Here is a 9283-nt window from a genome sequence, read left to right on the forward strand (position 1 = left end):
TTAAAATAATTATTTTCCATTTTAACTGTTTCTTCTGATTTTTCATCAAAGTTGCCTGTGAAGAGTAAATATATTGGAAAATTTTAAACAGAGAAGCAAATAAATTAATTTGTTAAGCAGAACGTATTGAAAGAAAAATAAAGAAAAATGGAGGGAATTATTGAAAAAAGATAAACGGGGAAAATGGGAGTCTGCACGAGTCCGTAAGAAAATTCTCTCTCCAAATCCAGGTAAAAAATACGGAAAAGGTCCAAATACCCCCAAACATTTACGATAAGGCCTACAAATAACCCTCGTTAGAAGTTTGGCTCATTACCCACTTTGCCGTTACACTCTTGACTCGGATACCCCCTTAATTTTAAACGGCTGCCACAGTAGATAAGTTATCCACTCATAATTTGACATGTGGAATTTTAATTTACACCCAAACATTTTAATTCACACCCAACCGGATTTAATTAGCCTACCCGTTACCCGACCAGTATAACTTAACCCCTTTCTTAAAAACACCCGAATTTTACTTCACTTATCAATTAGGGATAGCTCTTCTTCTCGATCTCAACAAGGAACTCATAGAGTTGCTGCTAATTTCGGTGCAATTCTGGACGACCAAGTTAGAGTTAGTGTCCCGGCCATCTTTCACCATTCAATTTCCAAAATATGAGCCAGGGATCTTCGAGTTCATCATATGGTTCGAGGAAATGCTGTTGTGGAGTTGTTGCTAGCCAATTCACTGCTTGGACTCCAAATAATGTCGGCAGACGATTTAACAAGTGTTCAATGCCTAAATTTTATAAGACTTGTTTGTGTATTTTTGCTTAGGTTTATGATCGACAATTCTCGATAATTTTATTCTAATTGCTGCGGAGGGACAGAAATGTAAGTTTTGGGAATGGGTAGATGATGAACTTCCTCTTAGAGTTACGGCACTGATCAGCAACTTAAAGAATAAAAATCAAGCTCTTAGACGGAAAAAAAATCTTCTGTTGATGAAGGTTGTCGAGATTGAAAGCTTCTTAGCAGGGGATGTTGCAAAAATTGAAGATTTCAAGGAATTTGATGATGTTAAAGGAGAAAGTGATGTTTCTAAGGAGAAAATGGATGAAGGTTTAGTGTTTGTGAAGGAAAGTTGTTTGAAAAAATGGAATGTGATTGGTATGGTATGGTGTTGCTTCGTTGGGTTCATGTGCGCTTGGATGATGAAATAGATATTCTGCTACCTTAAGATCAACCAAAGTTTAGATGTAATTGACATATTTAAGTGATTATGTAACCTATGATCAAATAAGGTTTATGTATAATTGACATGGTTAAGGTTTAATTGACATGATATGTTTGGATCATCTATGTTTGATCACTGTTTTTCCTCTATTTTCAAACTCATCCTTAGGTCCACTTTACTGAGTTTTTGAATTTCTAAGCTTAAAGTCCTTGCGTCTGCTTATGAACTTAATTTGTTGTTCTTAAGTAAGCCAATTTTATCTAAATCTACTCTATAAATACAGGAGAGACAAAAGTAAAGAAGTGCTCCACTTAATTAGTATGTAACAGTAAATAAAGAAACAAAGGCTTTATTGTTGTTGTGGCACATTCTGTCCTTGTATGTTGTTAACTCTAGCTAATCTGCTTGTTCTATTAAGAGGCCGAAAAGTAATATAACAGGACGAGACATGGATCATCTCTTCATTCACCAACCTGCCTGTTCTATTAAGAGGCCAAAGTTTGCAAAAAATCAACTTCCAAATCACTATATTAAAAGTACTAGCAGAAGACAATAGAGACAACTTTATTTCTTCGACATTCCTTTCTTAAAACTAGAAAAAAGGAATTGAAGTCAAACCGAAGTAAACAGATTTGCAGAAAACGGAACATGGCACATAGGCCTCCACAGCTTTGTACATAGCCAAAAAAGGTTTCATCAATACCATTTGAACAAGGCACATAATAATTTTACCACACTTAACCATCAGATACTTAACCAACCCCAAAAAAGGTTAACAACCAACCAACCATTACTGTTTGTTTACTAACTAAACATAACTGTTTTAATAACCAATCACAACAAAAAACATAGCAATTGACTTCAAAGAAAATCTTCATTATCAGGTGCAATTTTTCGTTTGCCCTTTGTTGCCATCATTTTGTTATTTCTCTTTCTTGCCTCAAGTTGGACTTGTCTTGATGAGATTGCAGCTTTTCCTTTCCATGTCAGCTTAGTTGGAGAATAAGAAAGATTGGTAGGTGTTGAAGCACCAGTGTGATCTCCAGTAAATTTATTTTTTCTTGCACCAGTTGTAGGCCCTCTTAGGTTGCCCCTCTCAATCCTTGATTGTGTTTCTGAAACAACCATTGGCCTAAGTGGAGGGTCTTCTTCATTGTCAACTTCCGGACCATATGGTTCAAACTCTTAGGTGGCAGCAAATGGTCCAAAATCAGTTTGTGACTCTTGGTCACTCTATTAAATAAGAATCTTGAGTTTGACTGCAGCTTGCACCCTTTCTTTTACTTGATTGAGAACTCTTTACAGCAGACTTAGTCTATTGAATTTTTTTTTTAAATGAAGTCAATACATAATGTAAGTAGTACTGTTATTCAATCAAATAAAGATTAAGAAATGTATTACCTTGTAACAACCCCTTTCATTGTGGGTTGGTTGATCAGACTCTTGAGTTTGACTACAACTTGCAACATTTCCAGAAGACTTAGGCTATTCAAAAAATGTAAGTTAAAGTCAATTAACAGTATCAATGCAACTACTACGGCTAAACAGTAACACTTTTTCCAGCATCAATTAACAATCAACTATTATTGAATAAGAAACGTATTACCTTGTAACAACCCCTTGCATTGTGGTTTGGCTCACCACAGTTACTACATGTCATATGTGTCCCCTTCCTTGATCGACTCCAATACCCTGTCCTTTTTCTTGCCTCATCTGGTTCCCTATTTCTTTTCACTTTGGGCCTGCCAACTTGCTTCACAATATCAGGAGGTAACATGGCATGTGAAGGTTCAACTTTCCAGAATTGCCGACCCCTAACAGGCTGAAGCTTTTCCTTATATGTTAGCAAGTATGTCTCTTTACTATACTACCAATGGATTTCACCTACAGGCTATACTCTCTTATGCATCATTGCTTTATTGCATGAGGGCAAGGAATGAATGATAAATCCCATAACTGTCACGACCCAAAACCTAACCTGTCGTGATGGCGCCTATCATGATACTAGGCAAGTTGACCTTTCCAAAAAACTTTCAAAATTTAACAGAAATAAATTAAGACATTTAAAATAACCGGAGTCTTCCATAGAAACGGGGGTAAAACCCAAATAAAACATAAGTGCAGAAAAATAGTCCGACATCGGGGTGTCACTGAGTCATGAGCATCTAACAACCAATCTAGAAATAGCGTCTACTACAGTCTGTGCCAAATGCCAATACAAGAGAGAGAAAATAATAAGAAAGGAGAAACAAGGACTGCGGACGCCGGCACCTACTTCGTAAGTCTTCGATAATCAGCCTGCGCACGGACTCAGCGACTGCCAGAACCGTACACACCCGGATCTGCACATGAAGTGCAAGGTGTAGCATGAGTACAACCAACTCAGCAAGTAACAGAATTAAATAAGGAACTGAGAAGCAGTGACGAGCTATAAAAATACAGTTCATATCAAAAGTTTTTAGTAAAGAGTGAACATACTTTCAAATCCAGTGGTATAAGTCAAATCAGTTCGAGCCTAAGTAAAACAAATATGAATCTTCCAGAAATTTCACAACAATATCGGATAGCAAATAAGTGCAATAATAAATAAAAGCATGTACAAACTATCAAGGCAGCAGTCACTCAACTAATCTCGTCAGCTCATACTCTCGGCTCTCATCCATCATTACACACTCTCAATAGGTACCTGCTCTCACTAGGGGTGTACAGACTCCGGAGGGGCTCCTTCAGCCCAAGCGCTATATTGCTCAGGCGTGCAGCCCGATCCAATATTACTGCTGCATGCAACCCGATCCAATATTATTGCGGCGTGCAACCCGATCTAATATATATATATATATGTTGCGGTGTACAATCCGATCCATATACCTCACAGCTCGCAGCTCGGCACTCGGGCCATATCTCAGTCACTAACCTCTCTAGCCTCTCGGGCTCACAGAATATCATAATAACCAGCCCAAACAGAAAATACAACAAGTATCCACAAGAAATGAGAGGAAACAGAGATATAACACACAAGTAAGATTATGATTGAGTACAAGACAGCAATTAGCAGTCAATTCAATATATATACGATCGTTGCGGGTCCCAACAGTGATATCATATAGCCTAAGCATGGTTTCTAACATGAAAGGCAGTCAATTGCTCAAAGACAAGGAAAACAAGTAATAACAATGGCTATTCAACTTTACAGTCTCACGGGACGGACCAAGTCACAATCCCTCACGGTGCACGCTCGCACGCCCATCACCTAGCATGTGTGTTACCTCCAAATATTCACATTATACAAATTCTCGGGGTTTCATACCCTCAAAACCAGATTTAAGAGTGTTACTTACCTCAAACCGAGCAAATCTCAACTCGGAAATGCCTTTGCCTCTCAAATCGGTCTCCAAACGTCCCGAATCTAGCCATCAGTAGAACAATACAATCAATAAAGACTAAAGGGATCAATTCCACAAGAAAAGTATTAAATTATAGCCAAAAATCTGAAATTGGTCTGAACCCATCCCCACGTCTCGAAATCAAACAAAAGTCATAAAACCCGAAAGCCCATTCACTCAGGAGTCTAACCATACTAAAATTACTCAAATCCGATAAAAAAAATCCCATTCAAAACCTCAAAATCCAAACTCAAGAGTTCTTCCTCTTTTTTTCTAATTTCCCACCCCAAATCATAAATTAGATGATAAAATTAAAGATGAAATCATGGGATTTAACCAAAACGAAGTAAGAATCACTTGCCCCAATCAACTCCACGAAAATCCCTTCAAGAGTCACCTAATTCCGTATTCTCTAGCTCAAAATATGCAAAAATGGGTTCAAACCCTCGTTTTTGAAATTAATACTGCCTGCCCAGATATCCTTCACCGCGATCGCGGAACATTCCTCGCGATCGCGAAGTACAACTATGCTGCCCTACATTTTTACCCTACGCGATCGCGGATCACTGCCTCTAATACCTACGCGAACGCATCCTTCGTCACGCGATTGCATAGAGCATTGGACACACCTCCCCTCCTTCTCAAATCCTTCTACGCGAACGCGACCTTAGCCACGCGTTCGCGAAATACATCTTCGCACACATACGCGATCGCGTTCCAAACTCTGTGATCACATAGAACAAATTCACCTCTTCCCCAACTAAGCTTACGCGATCGCGAATGAATCCCTGCGATCGCGTACAAGGAAACCAGAACCTGCTGCAACCAGAACTTCAGCTATCAAGCCAAGTCCAAAAATGATCCGTTAACCACCCGAAACTCACCCGAGGCCCCCGGGACCTCAACCAAACATACCAACACATCCCAAAACATCATACGAACTTAGTCAAACCTTCAAATTAGTCAAAACAATATCAAAACACCAATTACACCTGGATTCAAGCCTAAAGAACTTCTAAACTTTCAAATTCCACAAACGACGTCGAAACCTACCAAACCACGTCCGATTGACCTCAAATTTTGCACATAAGTCATATTCAACATTACGGACCTACTCCAACTTCGGGAATCAGAATCCGACCCCGATATCAAAAAGTCAACCCCCGGTCAAACTTTCCAAAAATTCGACTTTCGTCATTTCAAGCTTAAATTAGCTACAGACCTCAAACTCACAGTTCGGACATACTACTAAGTTCAAAATTACCCAACGGAGCTAACGGAACCGACAGAACTCTATTCTGGAGTCGTCTTCACACACTTCCGACTACGGTCAAAATCCTGAGACTTAAGCTTCCGTTTTAGGGACTGAGTGTCCCAAAATACTCCGAAACCAAAAATAAGACCTCCCGGCAGTCACATAAGCAGAAACAGATAGGGAAAAATAGTAAATAGGGAATCGGGGCTAATACACTCAAAATGACCGGCCGGGTCGTTACAATAACATGCATGTGCATCTTCTTTGTTGTAGATTGACAGTGTGTCTATCAATTCCTTCAGACACTTCACATCCCCAATATCCATTGAATATGACCTTACAGTCATGTGTTATGCCCCTCCAATCACTATACAGCTTCAAGCAAGCTGGACTATATTCTGCATTCCAACTTCTCACCTTAGCCTCATTGTCTCCTAACAACACCATCACTTTCACTCTTATGTCCTCCAACATTTTGATAATTGGTTTTCCTCTAGCTTCAAGAATTCATGCATTAAATGACTCAGTGAAGTTGTTATCAACCATCATATTCTTACATTGAGTATCCAGATAAGCCCTGCACCATGCCCTTGGGGATACTTTAAGATATCCTTTGCAGCATCTTCTGACAGATTCCCTAATTTTTTCAATTGGTCTTTAAACTCCTCATCATATGAACTCTATGCACGCCACCATAACAACCTTTTCATTTTACCACTCCTCTATTATTTGCACCAGTTAGCCTCAATATGTCTCACACAGTACCTGTGATTAGCCTCAGGAAGTACTGTGCTAACAGCATCCAACAAGCCCTGTGAAGTGAATCAAAAATAAAGAATGAAAGAAATATTAGACTATTAGTGCAAACCATGAGATACTTTAAAATACAGAATGAAAGAAAATTAGAACTATTTACCTTTTGCATATCTGATAGGAATGTGATTCCTGCACCAGTTTTAAGCTCCAAAGACAACTTCAATAGCTCCATGAACCAACTCCAATTCCTGCTTATTTCCTTGTCCACCACAGCCTATGCTAGTGGGTAGAAATGATTCATGGAATCTTGTCCTAGTGCCACCAACAACTGTCCCTTGGTTCTACCCTTTAAGAATGTACCATCTACTCAAATTAATGGTCTCAACCCATTTTTCGAGCCTTGCTTCAAAGCATTAAAGCATAAGTACATTCTCAAAAAATTTCTCTTACCTTCTGCTAGTGGATCTTTGGAGATATTTATGAATACATCACTTCCCAAATTAGACAACCTAATTTCTTGGCAATATGCCTCAAGTTTGTTGTAGTCATCTACAAAACTACCCTCCAGTTTCTGAAGAACCATATTCTTAGCCCTTTTTAGTTTGGATCTACTGACATTCAACTTCAAACCATGTTCAAGCTCACCTCTTATATCTTTAATCATGTATTTAGGGTTAATTTTCGACCATACTCTTAAAATATTGAGCTAGTGTGGCATAATCAGCTCTAAGATTCTTAAAGGCATCCTCACATCTGTGTATATCCTTCCAACTTTTAATCTTGAACCCACAAGTTCTCCCATCTTCAGAAATTAGACACCTAAAGGGGTAGCCTTCTTGACAACCATACCCAGTTCTATTTTTTTCACATTTAATCAACTTCAAAACCTTTTTGTTAGCTAAAGCATAGAAATTCACAGCCTCCTGCCTTCTTTCATATCCTTAAATGACATACCTAGCTTCAACTCCTTATAGTTTTCCAACCTATCATCTACAACCCTCCTCCTTTCATTGCTAATACCCTCCATTTTATCAGAATTATACTCCTCAACATCTGATGGTTCATATTCACCACCAGAACCAAGACTATGTTCATAGTCTGTACCAACCTCAACATCTACATGATATGTTTCTGTATGGTCTATGATATGTGGAGCAAAAACAGTCGACTCACTCTCATCAATAGCAAAGAAATTTAAGACCTTGAATTTGTTACATAATAAGCAAAGAAGAGCCCTGATACTCTCATCACCTTCTACCAAATAGTACTTACCCGAAGGTCCAACCACTAACAATTGTTTAACTTTGACAAACCTTAATCAAGAGGTAAACTCATCATATATATCCTTATAACTCAATAAGCGAGGATCAAATGATGTCTATAAGTGCACAAGTTCCTCACAATAAACTAGTCAGCTGAAAATACCCATTTACCCCCATAGTTGAACACAATATCAATCTCTGAAATCATCTTTCGAAAGCTAGGAAAAAAAATAGAAAGCAATAAAAACAGAGATGGGACCACATCAGAAAAGATACGTATAAAGACAAAGCATTAAATAAAAGAACCCTAAAAGACAAATTTGATTTCGGGACAACCAAAGACCCACCAAATTCCCAACAAAATCACGGGAATACACAAAATCCAGCAATAAACAAACATATATAATGCTTATAAACAGACAAACTTTAACTCCACCAAATGGCATATTAAAATGATTTTAATCCTAAAACCCTAACCCAACAGTAAAATGTAACAAAAAAGAAGCAAAGTAAATTACTTTGACTATAAAAGTCAAAAATATGTTATAAATTTCAGCAGAAACCTCCTTCGATTGGCATTCCTTCGCATATGCAGAAACTCTAGCGGAATTTAGGCGGACTAGACGAGAATAAACAATGTGGTTTATCGGTAAATGTTTTTAACAAATCGTACTATACGAGATAAAGGGGTTAAGTAATACGGGTCGGGTAACGGGCAGGCTAATTAATTCCGGTTGGGTATGAATTAAAATATTTGGGTGTAAATTAAAATGTCACATGTCAAATTATGAGTGGATAACTTATCCATTGTGGCAGCCGTTTAAAATTAAGAGGGTATCCGAGCCAAGAGTGTAACGGCAGGGCAGGTAATGGGCCAAACTTCTAATGAGGGTTATTTGTAGACCTTATCGTAAAGTTTGGAGGGGGGGAGAGGGGGGCATTTGGACCTTTTCCGTAAAAGATATTCAGAACCTTTGTTACTTTGTGTTACATGTACCTCAAAACTTAAAATCACACTCAAAGATTGTGACGAATAAAGATCAAAAGGTGGTATGAGCAATGGCGGATGCAGTTCTTCAACAACAGGTTAGTTGAAACTAATATTTTCGCCGAAGCAATAATATATACGTGGAATTCACTAAAATTTTAACCAAAATAATTTTTGAAAAGTATAATGAATTCAGTACTATCTATCTATATATTATTAAAAGGAGAGAAAAAATCCATCTCCTTAAGCCAAGTGGCAGCCTAGAAAAAAGTCATATGGCATAAGTAGTTAATAATTAGTTATTGTTATTATTTTTGAATTTAAATATTTATAAAATAATAAAATAAATTATTTTATAATAAAAAACGAAAATTAAAAAATATTGTCCATTTAAATTGGAGAGTAGTTTCAAGTTTG

The 9283-nt window shown here is 37.8% G+C and overlaps 1 long non-coding RNA gene across 5 annotated transcripts; it reads right to left on the bottom strand.

Annotated features, from left to right (window-relative positions):
• Nucleotides 1–1853: 1853 nt before the first annotated feature.
• LOC104103255 (uncharacterized) lies at nt 1854–8389 on the bottom strand. Of its 5 annotated transcripts, none has more exons than XR_011410426.1 (6): nt 7067–8389; nt 6777–6962; nt 4561–6672; nt 2829–3564; nt 2624–2707; nt 1854–2537 (listed from the first exon to the last, which is right to left on the bottom strand). It is a non-coding gene; the product is annotated as an uncharacterized lncRNA (long non-coding RNA). The 5 variants fall into 5 exon arrangements; XR_011410427.1 differs by having other exon boundaries at nt 4561–4628; nt 6418–6672; nt 6777–8389; XR_011410424.1 differs by having other exon boundaries at nt 4561–4628; nt 4967–6672; nt 6777–8389.
• Nucleotides 8390–9283: the final 894 nt, after the last annotated feature.

Source organism: Nicotiana tomentosiformis, chromosome 8 (genome assembly GCF_000390325.3).
Source record: "Nicotiana tomentosiformis chromosome 8, ASM39032v3, whole genome shotgun sequence".
NCBI classification, from domain to species: Eukaryota; Viridiplantae; Streptophyta; class Magnoliopsida; order Solanales; family Solanaceae; genus Nicotiana; species Nicotiana tomentosiformis.